At 42.4% G+C, this 16,106-nt stretch overlaps 1 protein-coding gene across 8 annotated transcripts in view; it reads right to left on the bottom strand.

Moving 5' to 3' along the window:
* The window catches only part of LOC126473643 (transmembrane GTPase Marf), a 180,187-nt gene extending 166,936 nt beyond the window's left edge, over positions 1–13,251 (bottom strand). The window contains exons 1-2 of one of the 8 annotated variants that reach the window (XM_050100834.1): positions 13,141–13,232; positions 10,956–11,191 (exon numbers count right to left, since the gene is read on the bottom strand). The gene's annotated coding sequence lies outside the window, so the exon portion shown is untranslated. Of the gene's footprint in view, positions 1–10,738; positions 10,832–10,955; positions 11,192–13,140 lie in introns of those variants that run through there. The other 7 variants (XM_050100837.1, XM_050100843.1, XM_050100836.1 and 4 more) reach the window with 7 other exon arrangements.
* Between the last annotated feature and the right edge of the window lie 2,855 nt (positions 13,252–16,106).

Raw genomic sequence — 16,106 nt, 5'->3', positions numbered from 1 at the left:
CTGAAATCAAAATACTTTTTGCTGTGATTGAAAAGGATCATTTTAAGTATGTTCATCCACTCACTTTCCCAATGCCTTAGACGCAAGGGTATCAAATTAGCATATTTAAATATAACTCATTCTAGACAGGCATGTTAACTTTCAGTGTGTAAAACTATTTCCTTTCATTTGACTAGTTCAGTAATTTTTTAAAGAATATATTAAAGAGTTACGTGTTCTACTGATCACCTGCTCACAGTCATTTAAAAAAGTGTTCTTGGACAGCAGTAGCTTGTTTGAAATCTTTATAGGAACGAAAACAATGCAACAATTGCTGAAATTCTCTGTTGAGAATAACTGGCATGCAACAATTAGTCTATCTGGCCTCAGTTGTTCTTTGTCATTCTGTGAGACAGATCACACCTGTTTGTTGTGTGGCCCTATAATTCAACTTGTACAATGTACATTTTAAATCAATTAGTGGTCTATTAATAGCAATGGAAAATGTGAATTCATGCACTGCTGGAACATTACTAAAAGCACCATGTCACTTGACAATCTATATCTTAGTAAAAATGCTACAAAAAATTGAAGAGCTGAGTGTAGACCAATGAGATTTGATATTTCTGCAATCCTATATAAGCTTTCGACAAGATCAAGAAAGTGCTACAGTATGTGGACATCACACATACCATTACTTAAAAGTTTATGGAAGTCAAAGAACTTGTTGTGACTCTTCCAAAAAACACAGAAGTGCTATAAGAATCTATGCAAAAATCAGGCCAAAAACTGTGCAAAACATGGCTTAAGATTTGTGAACAGAAAACTGACATAAGTGATTGAAATGAAAGTGAGGCATATGACCTTGAGGTAACATATTGTGAATCAGTACAAAAAGTCAAAGTATTGAGGATCCAAATAAAACTGTACATGACTTGGGATGCTCTCCCATCACAACTCACAGCAAGGCAAAAAGAAGCTAGAAAAAGTGAAGCATGTTTTGGAAAGAAAAATGTGCCGGGTATTAGATTGCAGTATTGAAGATTCTGATAGTTTTAACTTTAGTTCCACCCCCTTTGGGGGGGAAAAAAAAGAGGCAGAATTCAGTGTTAGTGAGTATGTGGTTCGACAAGCAAGGAAACTCAAAACAGAAATGGGTATTTTATCAGTTCCAAAACCAAAAAGATGGAAAGTTATTGCTGATGGAATGGTAAAGATTGCCACCGATTTCTACCGAAATGATGAATATAGTCAAATGTTACCAGAACTAAAAGACAAAGTTAGTATTCAGAAGAAGCCGTATATGCAAAAAAGACTCATTCTTTGCAACTTAAGAGAACTACTCTTGCTTTAAATGGGACAATCCAAATATAGCGCCCTAATTGGTGTATTTTAGCTGGCCCTGCCGGCACTCATTCAGTGTGTGTGAGTGTGAGAGAGAGAGTATGTGAGTGTGTGTGTGTGTGTGTGTGGGGGGGGGGGGGGGGGGTATCCACCAAAATTTAAAACTGCTTTGGATATGGAACATATTACAGAAACATACAAAGAACTTATAACATTTCTTGTATGTGACTCTGAAAACTATGACTGCATACTTAATGACTGATAACTGTCCCAATGGTGACAAACTGTCAGAATTATTGAAACAGAAATTAGCTTACAAAAATGCTGGTGATGAAATTGAGTTCAGCCAGTAGATAAACACAGATTCGGCATAACTGGTAAACCAGTTTGCAACTGTTAGTGAATACATACACTTGGTGGTAGCAAAACTACAGGCACTTAAACCACACTCATATATATCTACTAAGTGTCAGTCAAAATCATTGAAAAAATTGAAAGAAAATCTAACCCCTGAAAAAGCAATTATGTTAATGGACTTTGCTGAAATCTAGTTTTGTAATTCAAAACGAAATGCTGGAAAAGAAGCAGCTGTAAAATCCATCCCGTGTGTGGTTGGTTGGTTCAAAGGGAGGAGGGGGAGGGAGGGGAGACCAAACTGCAAGGTCATCAGTCCCTTGTTCCCAGTAGAACAATTACCCAAAGGAAGGAAGAATGCAAAGAAGATGTACGGCACAATAACAGGAGAAAGGAAGGACCAGAAAAACGACAGGACAACAAACATTACAATGGACAAAACAGGACACAAAAAGCACAAGAAGAAGCTAGAAACAGGGAGGAGAGACAAAAAACAAGAGAGCAGATTACCATGGCTGGCTGACCATGAGAATAATAAAGGTGAAGCCTGCCACTCTGCAACACATTAAAACCTCCACCCTAAAAGCCCTAGGGTGGAAGACATCGAGGGACAAAGCACATGCACTAAAACTCAGATCAAATGATAAAACCCACCCTCACAAATAAAATGTAAAACTAAAGCTGCTGTTGAGGCAGTGTTGCCCAGCAACGAAGGTAGGGTACTGGGAAAGTCAAAAGTATGCCACGGAGCAGCTAAAAGTGGGCAGTCCAGCAAGAGGTGGACGACTGTCATTTGGGAGCCACAGCGACATTGAGGTGGGTCCTCGCAACGGAGGAGGTAACCATGTGCGAGCCACGTATGGCCAATGTGAAGCCGACACAGGACAACTGATTTCCTGTGAGAAGCTTGCAGGGAAGACTTCCACACATTTGGAGTCTCCTTAATGACACGCAGTTTGTTGTGCAAGCTGTTATGCTGCTCTGTCTCCAAAAGCTGAAAAAACCTTGCGGCGTAAAACAGAACGCAGGTTAGTTTCAGAGATGCCCATCTCCAGGAGCGGTTTCCGCATAGCCTGTTTGGCCAGCCTGTCAGCAAGTTCGTTGCCTGGGATGCCAACATGTCCCTGGGGTCCACACAAATACCACTGAACCACTGGACCCTTCCAGGGCAGAGATGGACTCCTGGATGTTCGCTACCAAAGGATGGTGAGGGTAGCACTGGTTGGTAGCTTGTAAGCTGCTCAGGGTGTCAGAACACAGAAGAAACAACTCACCAGAACAGGAATGGATATACTGAAGTACATGAGATATGGCCACAAGCTCTGCAGTAAATACACTGCAACCAGCATGTAAGGAATGCTGTTCAAAAAAAAAATTAAATGTCGTGTGGCTAGGGCCTCCCGTCAGGTAGACCGTTCGCCTGGTACAGGTCTTTCAATTTGACGCCACTTCAGTGACCTGCGTGTCGAGGGTGATGAAATGATGATGATTAGGACAACACAACACCCAGTCCCTGAGCAGAGAAGATCTCCGACCCAGCCGGGAATCGAACCCGGGCCCTTAGGATTGACAGTCTGTCACGCTGACCACTCAGCCACCGGGGGCGGACTGCTGTTCAAAATGGCCTCTATGGACATAGGGGAAGCCAACATTAGCCTACCATCAGCTATTGAGCCATTGGTGTAAACAACTTCAGAGACCCAGAACACGTCACGAATCGAGAGGAAGTGACAGCATAGAGTGGCAGGGTTAACGGAGTCCTTAGAGCCGCGCAAAAGGTCCAGATGAAGCTTCAGCCCGGGTGTACACCATGGAGGTATATGTGAATGGACCTCAAGCAGAGATGGTAGAGAGATGCTCAAGAGAACTACGAATGTGTGCAACATAACTGGCTAGCAGTTGTGCATGTCAGATCCACAATGGAGGGACTATAGACTCCACCAGGATGCTGGTCACCGAACTCGTTCTAAAAGCTCCCGTCCCTAGGCGAACGCCACAGTAGTGCACTGAGTCAAATAAACACAATTCTGAAGGTGCTGTCGAACTGTAAACCAGACTCCCATAGTCAATGCGGGACTGAACAAGGGCTCTGTAGAGCTTTAGCAGCGTAGAGCGATCTGCACCCCAGTTGGTGTTGCTCAGGCAGCAGAGAGCATTGAGGTGCTGTCAGCACTCCCGCTTAAGCTGACAAAGGTGAGGTAGCCAAGTCAATTGGGCATCAAAAACCAGTCCTAAGAATCGATACGTCTCCACTACAGTGTGTGGATCATCACTGAAATAACGTTCTGGTTCCGGATGAACGGTACGCCGTCGACAGAAGCGCATGACAGACGACTTCATGGCCAAAAACCGGAAGCCGTGGGCTAGAGCCCATGACTGCACCTTGTGAATGACTCCCTGCACATGCCGCTCATTTACACCAGTACTGGGGGAGCAATACGAAATGCAGAAGGGGAGACTGACAGCCCTACAGCTGCTGCTAGGCCGTTAATGGCCACTAAAAACAGAGATACATACAATACAGAGCCCTGCGGAACACCATTCTCCTGAATACAGGGGGAATTATGGGAAGCACCAACTTGGTTGGTTGGATTAAAAGAGGAGGGAAGGGCCCAAACTATAAGATCATCAGTTCCTTGTTCCGAATTAAAACAATGCCACAAGTGTGAGAATAAAATGAATGAGACTGACAACTCAAAATAGGGTTCACTGTGGCATGTAGTGAACGAGAGGACTTTCCTTTCAATCCACCGTTTGACGGTGCGAAAGGCTGGGAGGGTGGGGGTGGGGGGTGGGGGGGGGAAAGTTCTCTGACGCAGAGGCTTGAGCATAGTGTTCAGCAATCGCATTTGCATCAGTACATAGCCCGCCATTGATGGTAACACCAGGGACACTTGTTGGGATCTGGTACCCAAAAAGATGTCTGATCTTCGTCCAGACTTGGGAAGGGACGTATGGCACCCAATGGTCGACACGTACCTCTCCCAACACTCCTGTTTCTGTCATTTTATAAGCTGGCGTACACAGGCACAGAGCCACTTAAAGGCTATCAGATGCTCTAGAGAAGGGTGTCACTTACATCGCTATAGAGCTCGCCGACCCTCTGTAATTGGCTCAGCGACTTCCGGCAACCACCAAGGGACTATCTTTCACCAGGGCACACTAAAGAGCGAGGGATCACATTTTCTGCCGTAGATACGATTGTGGTAGTCACCTGCTCAAACAAGTGGGAGAGAGTCAACGGTGATATCTAAAATTGAAATAGAAGGCCCCTAAGAACAAGCAACATGCGGTGGCACCCACACCACCGCTACCTACAAGCTCTGCGTCTGAGGATGGGGTGGCGATTTTGGCATCCGCTGAGGATCTGGATCTCGCCGGACCCTCAGATACGATGGATATAGACTGCTCAGGCAAAAAATTGGTGGCAGCAGGTGACCCTGAGGCGTAAACGGCCTCATTGAATGTTCCATGCCTTCCCAGTCTCATGATGATGTCATCCTCCAGTGGAATTGCAACTGTTTTTTCCACCATCTGGCTGAGCTACAGCAACTGTTGAGCATTACACCTGCTTTCTGCATTGCCCTCCAGGAAACCTTGGTTCCCGGCAGTGCAGACCCCTGCCCTCTGCGGCTATAAGGGATAGTACAGGACCTGTAGTGACTGTAATCGAGTGTAAGGTGAAGTTTGTGTTTATGTCCTAAACTCAGTCTGTAGTGAGACGGTGCCCCTTCAAACCCCTCTTGAAGCTGTGACTGTCAGAATACGGCTGACACAGGAAATAACTGTCCGCAATGTATACCTTCCTCCAGACAGTGCAGTATCCCGGAATGTATTAGCTGTACTGATTGGTCAACTCCCTAAACCTTTCCTACTTTCGGGAGATTTTAATGCCCATAACCCCTTGTGCAATGACACTGTGCTTACTGGCCGAGGCAGAGATGTCGAAACTTCACTGTCTCAGTTCGACCTCTGCCTCTTAAATACTGGGGCCGCCATACATTTCGGTGTGGCTTGAGGTAGTTACTCGGCCATTGATTTATTAATTTCCAGCCCAGGTCTTCTCCCATCTATCCACTGGAGAACCCGTGATGACCTGTGTGGTAGTGACCACTTCCCCATCTTCCTATCACTGCCCCGCCATCAGGCCCACGGACATCTGACCAGATGGGCTCTAAACAAGGTGGACTTGGGTTTCCCAGGCTGAGAGGACCTCACCGAATCAGTCTCCAGGGCTGAGGATGGGCGTGAAGCCCTACGACCAGCTGCTTTTGTGGGCTCTTCAGCCACTGGCGGGTGTCATCTTTTCCACAAACAGAAACCTAAGAAGGGAGTGACCCAAGTGCCCCTTCATAGTGAGAGGAGCCGAAGAAGGCTTACACTTCTCTGGCTCAGAAGTGGGGACTGAAATCCCCAATAGTTTGGGGGAGGGGGAGGGGGGGGGGGTTGCTCCCGAAGTAGTAGGTGGTGCAGGAGCAACAAGTAGGAAAGTGCCCCCCACCAAAATAGGGACAGGTGTAGTCTCCCAGTTCTGAGAGACGACAGGAATTTGAGGAACTGATTGGGTGTAGCCACAAGATGTAGGTGCTCAAATTTCCTCTTAGTCTCAGTGTAGTTCAGTCAGCCCAGGGTCTTATATTCCATCATTTTACTCTCTTTCTGTAAAATCCTGCAGTCTGGTGAGCAAGATGAATGATGCTCTCCACAATTGACACAGATGGGAGACAGGGCACATGGAGTATTGGGATGCAATGGATGTCCACAAAATTGAGAGGTGGGACTGGAAGTACAGCAGGAAGACATATGGCCGAACTTCTAGCACTTAAAGTACCGCATTGGAGGAGGGATATATGGCTTGACGCCACAGTGGTAGACCATCAACTTCACCTTCTCGGGCAATGTGTCACCCTCAAAGGCCAAGATGAAGGCACCAGTGGCAACTTGGTCACCCCTCGGACCCTGATGGACACACCAGATGAAATGAACACTTCACCGCTCTAAATTGGCATGCATCTCGTCGTCAGACTGCAAAAGAATGTCCCTGTGGAATATAATACCCTGGACCATATTTAAGCTCTTATGAGGCGTGATGGTAACAGAAACATCCCTCAACTTGCCACAAGTGAGTAATGCCTGTGACTGGGCAGAGGATGCTGTTTTTATCAAAACTCACGCAGAGCACATTTTGGACAAGCCCTCCACCTCCCCAAACTTGTCCTCCAAATGCTCCACAAAAAACTGAGGCTTCATGGACATGAAAGAGTCCCCATCAACTCTCGTATACAGGAGGTACCGGGGCAAATAAGCTTCACTGCCATCCTTAGCCTGGCATTCCACCCATGGTGTGGTCAGGGAGGGGAACGACTTGGGGTCATATTTCTCAGCATTAAAGTTAGACTTTGCCCACTTAGAGACTGCCAACGGCGGACCACCAGCAAGACATGACATACTACACTTCATTGCTATCATCCACCCTCATGTCACCTACTATGACCAAAGGCGCTCCCCACGTGTGCCACCCAGCTGCAGCCAAGGCCACCTGGCAGGATGGCCAGTACTGGGAGTCCCGATGCCCCAGGGTGATGGGCATTTACTCCTTGGCATATGTGGGGAGTTCACGATGCAGGCATCAGCAGAGCCATCCCTATGTTGTCAAGGGGCTGCAACCAACAGGGTACGTGGTGGCCCCACCACAACAGACTGGCTACCATGCTGGATATGATGTGCAAAGAAGTTCATGGTCATTGTCGGCACAGAAAGTGACACTGCATGCTGGAAAATGCACCCGGGAAGGTGCCCTTGCCCAAGAGATGGAGAATGGGTGGGACTGCAATGCGACGACGAGAAAGTGGGCTAAAGATCTCAATGCACAATGGACACAATGCACCATTTAAGGCGCTAATCCCCAATTAGCTCACTCTATGGAAAAATCTTGAAGTATGGAGGTCAAACCCTATCACAAAGGCTGAAATGTGAGAGACTCCTTTTAGTCGCCTCTTACGACAGGCAGGAATACCCTAGGCCTATTCTAACCCCCCCGTGTATGTGTAAATGAAGAAAGTAAATTGATAATGGTGAACCACTGCTTTTTAAGTGATGATATGGAACAAGACGTAGGATTTGTAAAGGCTGTCCAGAAAGAAATGGTTAAATGGGTGGCAGAGCATTACCAACAAGTGAAGAAAGTGCATTATTTCACTGTTGGATGTGCTGTACAATATAAGGAATAGGAAAAGCTAAAAACTTGTGTGAGCACAAAAATGATTTTTCTATTGATGTGAGCATTCCTTTTTTGCTACTAGACACAGTAAATCTATGTGCTGTTGTTTGGGAGGAACTATAAAACATATACTGAGAAGGGCTAGTCTTCAACTAGTGGATGATGCACAAATAACAACTGCATCTGGTGTTTATGCTCTCTGCAGAGCTATGTTGACAAATGTTTTTTTCACTTCTTAGAGAAAGTCAATGTGGATTTCCTACGCAAGAACCTCGAGAAGAGATTTTTGACAGCTGCACAATACCTGGTATGAATTATTTTCACCATTACAAACCAATTTCTTGTGATTCTTTAGAGATTAGAAGAGTAAATTCTTCCGAAAAGCCTTCCCTGATTTTTTCATTCAATGAAAATGCCTCACAATGGAGATGCATTCGTCCTCAGCAAAATTCTTTTGTTGCAGCTCTATATGATGACTGGTGGTCCTTTGCCTTCATCAGAAATGTATGTGGTGAAGGAGGGAGACAAACTACTTTTTCTCCACGTGCCTGGAGCAGCAGTGTCATTCTTTTGGCCTCAGAAAGAAGACTCTTGTTTTGTGCCTTTGCAAAACATTTTATGTGCTGTTGGAATATCAAAATCTACATCATTAGGCAGAATGTATTAGGCTACTTTATGAAAAAGATGTGAAGTTAACAGAATATAATTTGTCACAGTGAATTAAAAACAGAGATTCTCTTAAGGGGTCGACAGAAGCGTCCGATCCCACGCGTCGGCTTTGACCCGTGGCGTAAGGGTGTTGTCGTGTGTGACATCATGACGGCGCGGACTTTGGTTTGAGTGTGGCTGTCTCCAGTTCTGTTTTATCTTATTTTATTTACTTTTCTGATCTGTTTGTTCTATCTCGTGAGATTTTTTTTTTTTTTTAATTTAAAAACACTTATTACTTATTTTAATTATCTGTTTCCTCGAATTTCTGTTTTAGTTTATTATATTTATCTTTCTGATCTGTTCGTTCTATCCCGTGAGATTTTTTTTTAAAAAAGACAAAAAACACTAATCAGTTACTGAAGCATCTTTATCTTCTATGGGTTGCAGGGGTTACGACCCCTGGGGAGGTGGGTGGGTATATTCATGCATGGCTGTCTTCACTTACACGTTGGAGCTACGCAAGGAGTCTATATTTAGTTTGCCCCCCACCCAAAACACCCCATTTCCCGCGCTTGTCCCGTTAGTGTCATTAGGCTTCTTGTGGAAAGTGTGTGTGTGTGTTTTTGTTTCCGCCATATTTGTGACGTCATGGGTCAAAGCAGACGGGTGGGATCGGACGCTTCCGTATTTCCCTCTTAAGAAGTTTCATTGATAATTTCTGGGATCTTCACTGCTGAACATACATATTTTAAATTAACATTGGTGTAGCTAGATTAATTGTTTTTTAAAGATGCTGATTTGACACCCTAAAAAAAGTTAACCCATGTGATGAAAATGTTTCAATTAAATTTATAACTTTTGGCTCTGTACTTTCATGAGGCAGCCTACATTATCTGATTTGAATGAACTTCTGATCAATGACATGACATGTTAAATGAATATCCAATATCTATCAGGACTCAAGGTGCTGCTTCTTTTTTTCCTTTTTTGAAAATAATAACAGAGTTTTGATAAAAATAAAACTTATATGAGCTGTGAAAGTGTTTTACATATTTAAAAATCGCTGTTTGGACCACAACAGCTTAAGTTGATTTTCTATATTTCCGTAAATCAAGTATAATTATTAATTTTTTCCAATAAACATACATCCTTTCCGTGACATTTGAGTAAATATGGCAGTAATGTGTTGAAAATAAGGTTCTTTCTGTTGTTATTATTATTGCCTGAAGTAATGCAATCCAAATGATCAACATCAGTTTGGCATTTTCGTTTGTAAAAAATTTCCACTTTTTCCCGCTCAACTACATGAAGTATGTGGAGAAATTTTGCACTGATTACTGCCATGCAGAAAGTAACAAGTAGAAAAAGTTTTGTGAAAATCTGAAGTAGTGGATGTCGGGTATGGAAGATCTTACTTAGAATTTTCTTTTTTTTTTTTTTTTTTCCATCACAACACGCAGTATTGTGATTTCAGATTTGTGTGTGTGTCCGTTCATAGAAAACCCAATAATAATTTTATTTTATTGCAATTATAAGTTCCCACCATGTTGGAGAAACGTGATCTAGGCCTAAGTATTTTTCAATGCATGTGTACTCTTCTGGAAATTGGAAAGTGACACACATTAAATTTTTTGTACTGCTCAAAAAATGGTTCAAATGGCTCTGAGCACTATGGGACTTAACATCTGTGGTCATCAGTCCCCTAGAACTTACAACTACTTAAACCTAACCAACCTAAGGACATCACACATATCCATGCCCGAGGCAGGATTCGAACCTGCGACCGTAGCGGTCATGCGGTTCCAGACTGAAGCGCCTAGAACTGTTCTTTGTATCTTTAATTACTGCTTAAATAAATACATGTCTGTTATGTATGTGCTTCTCTTAACTTCTGAAAAAGATTCCAACTCAAAAGAGCAAAAAGATTTTACACAAATTCTTATATTCTAAGAATAAGCAAATATGCAAAGTTTCATGAAAATTTGAGATGATGGGTGACATGACCTGTGTGATTTGATGTGGAATGATGCCGGACAAAAGGGTATGGGTATTACATTTTGGTGAAACTAAGCTTGTCGAAGCATTCAGTCATATTTCATCATATAGAAATACATCACAACCATCATCAACACTTATTACTAACAACAATAAACAGAAAATGGGATTATAAGTTGTCTGACAAGTCCTTACCACTGAGTGGTGTGTGCACTAGTCTCTGTGGATATGAAATGGGGGAACTGTTAATGGAGCGTAGTCTGCAGACACCATCTTGTTTAAAACATTGTTGATATTGGCTCACATTATCTGCATAAATATCACTACTTGTAAGTAACTAGCTGCAATGTAATACTTACAAACAAGTCTTAATTGCACACTACACACAATTTATGGTGTTGCACAAAGATACCTGCAGTATGTATACAGCTCACAATACACGACTACCCCGACACCTTTCTTACCCTTTACAGCTCAAATCGGTAGTTCTTATAGTGGGTACGAATTATGGAGCTGTCTGCCATTCTCCTCTGACACCTGATTCTGACCTGAGGACATACAGCTGGTGTCTCTACTTTCCCTTCTTTCAGTTCATTTCTCATATTTGTGCACGCAAATCCCATCCTAGGTGATATCGCTCCACCAACACTGTGAAAGGAATTACTATGTAAGAGACAGACATTGGTCCTGGCAAGCAAGTATCCTCTGATGATTAATATGGTTAAGATCTTCAGAATCTTTAGTTTTGGCTTCAACATCGAGTGGCCTGAATATAAAAAAATTTTACAAACAGAGACTGCTGCCAAAATCTTTTGTGTTTATGCGAGTTACACACATTCCAAATTACACTACACAGCCATATGTTAGGCTGACTCTATTTCAGAAAATACTGGAAATGTTTATTACATGGCAACTTTTGATCCATCGTTTAGTAATAATGTCTTACCATAATCATTCCTTTAGCTGTGGTATCAAAAGATATGCCAGCGTAGAACATAGTTCAAAGTTTTCACCACAGAAACTTCTTTCATTTGCCATTCTGTATAATTGGCAAAATATATCACAAGAATGCTACATTGTCAGTTTATCTAGCAATGCACACTGATTACATTACATATTTTGCTTGCTTTTGGTATGAACCAATTTAGCCAAATCATATGCAAAGACTACAAGCCTTTATGTATGGTGTACTTTTGGATCACAACATAACTGGTCAGGGTTTCAAATATCAGATATTAAATAAATGCAGCACCAATATATCTGATGTTGCCACAGAGGCACATAAAACATGTTCTGGTAGAAATATAGAACAGAACACCACAGTTTTAAAAAGCAAGATGAATGATTTTCCATCATCGCTTCTGAAAACAATTATTAGATAATGGGAAAAATCAAAGCATCAGTCACAATAATGGCTGGTACGATACCACACATGCAGATAGCTATAGTATTACTTCACTAACTGATCTACAACCCCACAAAAATTTCATTTCAAGAGTTGTTCTACACCACACTACCTCACTAAATTCACAATAAGCTCATTTGACTGAGTATTACGATTCAACTCTACTGATGTCAGTCAATTCAAATGATTCTTGTGCTTTTCATCACCACACATGTATCACACTACTATCAGCTTTGTCTGATTTCATTGTTTATTTGTCAATGGATTACTTGATAATGCTATATAATTTTTTTTCATAACGCAATGAAAACAAACAATTAAAAAGAATTGGGTGTGGTCACAAGTCAAAAGCTGTAGTAACTTCTGAGGAGGGGCAAAATTAATCTGCTTCAAGCTACTATGAAGTATTTTGAATTTAACTTATCTAGCCTATGTTAAATATTAGGGAACTTTGATATTTTCTATGACTAAAACTCGCAGTGATGGAACAGCCAGTAACATTTAATTGCATTATTTTTTTGTTTCAACATTTTTCTATCAATTTAAACTAATATCTGCACATATTGTATAATTGTTATCAGGGCTCTTTTTAATTGCATCATCATTATGCGTATGACTTCGCTCCATCTGGAAGGATTTGTAAGGACAATTATTTACTTCCCCTCTGTGAAAATTTACAGTAACACAACGAAGTAAATTTTCACATCAAATGCACCGGTATCTAAGAATAGCACACTGCAATGCACCTTCTACGTAAAGTGGTGGCTTTCTTAAGTTCCCAATTTTTCTGACATACTCAGCATTTCACTTGAGGTAATTTGTCATTCATTTACATTTCCTTACATTTTCAAAACAAGGGGCTTTTTATTTTGAAACTTCATTACTACGAACCAGAGTTAAAAACACGGGCAATTTCTTCAGGGAGGAGGCACTCCGGCCAGTGTGGCTTACGGTTTGAAGCCTTCTACACTATTAAATGTTCATGAACGATTGAACAATTATGTCACAGTCTTAAATTTTTATATTCCTTTTTTTCGCAGTACGGAACTTCGATACGAGACTGCGCACAACAGCTGATCACATTCGTGTTCCGGTCTCTCCGGTATGACGAAACACGTATCACAAATTGGTTCATTTAAAGCATTCAACGCTATTAGATAATGATATCAACTAGTTATTACTGATTACGAACCTTTAATTACTATTTACTGCCATACTACGCACATACTACCACACTACTTCACCGCATATTTTACAAAAGACTGTCGCAACAAACAATGATGCCAATATGCTAAACAAAGCTATGACGCAAATCTCCGCGTACCAACTGTAGCTGCAAAAGTTTGACTTCGAATGTACGAGAAACGAAAATGAGCGTGCTTATTTTAATACCAGGTTTACGCTTAAAAATTCTACCATAGTTATTTTAAACAGTTAGTAGAATTAAAACTGGAGCAATACATCGCCAACTTTAGTTGCTTGTAAATTAAGGAATAGGACTAATAAAGAACGTTTCAGTCCTCTCTGGTTCTATTTTTTGTCATCACCTTTTTCATTGTATATTCATCTGTGCACGCTGCACATCTACTACGGTATACCACAGTCTATCATTAGACAATATTAGTGGCTGGCTGTCGGATCGCGTGTACCACAAATCAGACCCTCCTTCTCATAAGGTTTTCTGAAAAGCCTGTTCTAGTATTAAACTGGCAAATCCTGTATCATTTGTAAAAATTATTCATGGATGACTTAATTACATGTTGTACTACTGCTAACTCACTTCGTTCCCACCGTGTCAACATAATTTTTGGCATAGCTAAGCCCTCTTTACACCAAGGTGATGACAAACGATTAAAAATGGATGCGCACTCTTGTGAACAATGCACAAGGACTCGCAAGTATTTTTTACCCGCGAATAGGCATTTGCAATGGAACTAACGAAACAGAACACGAGATAACCGAGCAACTGACATGTTGATTTCACTGTTTGCGATGTTAATATGCCATATTTGGTGGCTATTTATCCCTTAATTGAAGCAGTCTGTGTCAAGAGGACCCGAAGCTCAGACTGTAAATCATAGACCCCGGGGGCATCATAGTTGATCGTTAAGATCAGTACGTTGTTCACTGTTGAAGACTTTTACATCACTGGCAGTTTTCGGGAAGGTAAGACCTACCTGAGGGTCCGGGTCCTCCAATTAAGTAAGTTTTCTGTTTTCAGATTTGTAATGAGTACAGAATGCTAATAACATAATTATCTATTCTTATGACTTATTTAAGATTATTTATTTTTTAAATAACATAATAGTACATTCTAATCAAATTATTTTACATTTCAATGGGCAGATTAGAGTCAGCTGAGAAAATGTCTGTAAATGGCCCTTGTTTCCCTGATTTTTAGCAAACACTTTAAAGGAATTACATGTGATATTAATGATTGTGAAATTGAATTCACAACTGAAAATGAACACAAGTCAGACAGTGACCAGGATGTAGACAATAGTAATGTAGAGCCGACCGGGGTGGCAGAGCGGTTCTAGGCGCTATAGTCTGGAACCGCGCGACCGCTACGATCGCAGGTTCGAATCCTGCCTCGGGCATGGATGTGTGTGATGTCCTTAGGTTAGTTAGGTTTAAGTAGTTCTAAGTTATAGGAGACTGATGACCTCAGAAGTTAAGTCCCATAGTGCTCAGAGCCATTTGAATCATTTGAACACTTCCTATTACTACTGAAAATAAGCGTTTTGTAACAGTCCATCTCTGATTTCATCCGAGGCAGCGCGCACTCTGGCGTTTGACTGACGCGGATCCTGCAGTAGCTGGGTGAGAAGTGACGCCTAGTCTTGCCTCTCAGGCTTATTTATATATGTGGCCGAACGGATAGCCAAGGCAACACCTGCTGCCATCCGTCCTATGCGCATGGTAGTGGCCTCTAAATGGCCTCTTTCTCAGACCTATAATATTTTATAACACAGTTGTATATTAATTTTGTATTTTCGTAATTTTTATATGCCTGTAGGTAAGTTGGTTAAAATCACAGAAAAAGTTTTAGCTGGCCAGGATTTAAACTTTACTGTCTAGAATTTTCAGAATAGAACTAACAGTTAGAATCTGACCTTTGGACTACGACTTTGAGAGACCTTGTACTTATTATTATTTACATCCAGGCCTTGAAACTCGTTATAACTCTATTATTTAATAGGTCTACCACATGCTGTAATCAAAACTTTCTAGCATTATTAACAGATACTTAATCTACTACAAATAATGATGTTTTAGTTCCAAATTTAGTTTTCTGCAAATTACTCGAAAACTATTAGTGTTAGCTCAATGGGGTTACATAATTAATGTTTTTATGTTGTACTGAAGCTTCATACAAATTTTCATATTTCTAAGTCTAAAATTTAGCGCCTTAGATTTTTCTTAAAAACGCGGATTCTGACCAAAATACACTCCTGGAAATGGAAAAAAGAATACATTCACACCGGTGTGTCAGACCCACCATATTTGCTCCGGACACTGCGAGAGGGCTGTACAAGCAATGATCACACGCACGGCACAGTGGACACACCAGGAACCGCGGTGTTGGCCGTCGAATGGCGCTAGCTGTGCAGCATTTGTGCACCGCCGCCATCAGTGTCAGCCAGTTTGCCGTGGCATACGGAGCTCCATCGCAGTCTTTAACACTGGTAGCATGCCGCGACAGCGTGGACATGAACCGTATGTGCAGTTGACGGACTTTGAGCGAGGGCGTATAGTGGGCATGCGGGAGGCCGGGTGGACGTACCGCCGAATTGCTCAACACGTGGGGCGTGAGGTCTCCACAGTACATCGATGTTGTCGCCAGTGGTCGACGGAAGGTGCACGTGCCCGTCGACCTGGGACCGGACCGCAGCGACGCACGGATGCACGCCAAGACCGTAGGAACCTACGCAGTGCCGTAGGGGACCGCACCGCCACTTCCCAGCAAATTAGGGACACTGTTGCTCCTGGGGTATCGGCGAGGACCATTCGCAACCGTCTCCATGAAGCTGGGCTACGGTCCCGCACACCGTTAGGCCGTCTTCCGCTCACGCCCCAACATCGTGCAGCCCGCCTCCAGTGGTGTCGCGACAGGCGTGAATGGAGGGACGAATGGAGACGTGTCGTCTTCAGCGA

Source organism: Schistocerca serialis, chromosome 4 (genome assembly GCF_023864345.2).
Source record: "Schistocerca serialis cubense isolate TAMUIC-IGC-003099 chromosome 4, iqSchSeri2.2, whole genome shotgun sequence".
NCBI classification, from domain to species: Eukaryota; Metazoa; Arthropoda; class Insecta; order Orthoptera; family Acrididae; genus Schistocerca; species Schistocerca serialis.
The sequence above is the reverse complement of the archived record's forward strand: the minus strand, read 5'-3'. Positions and strand labels throughout refer to the sequence as shown.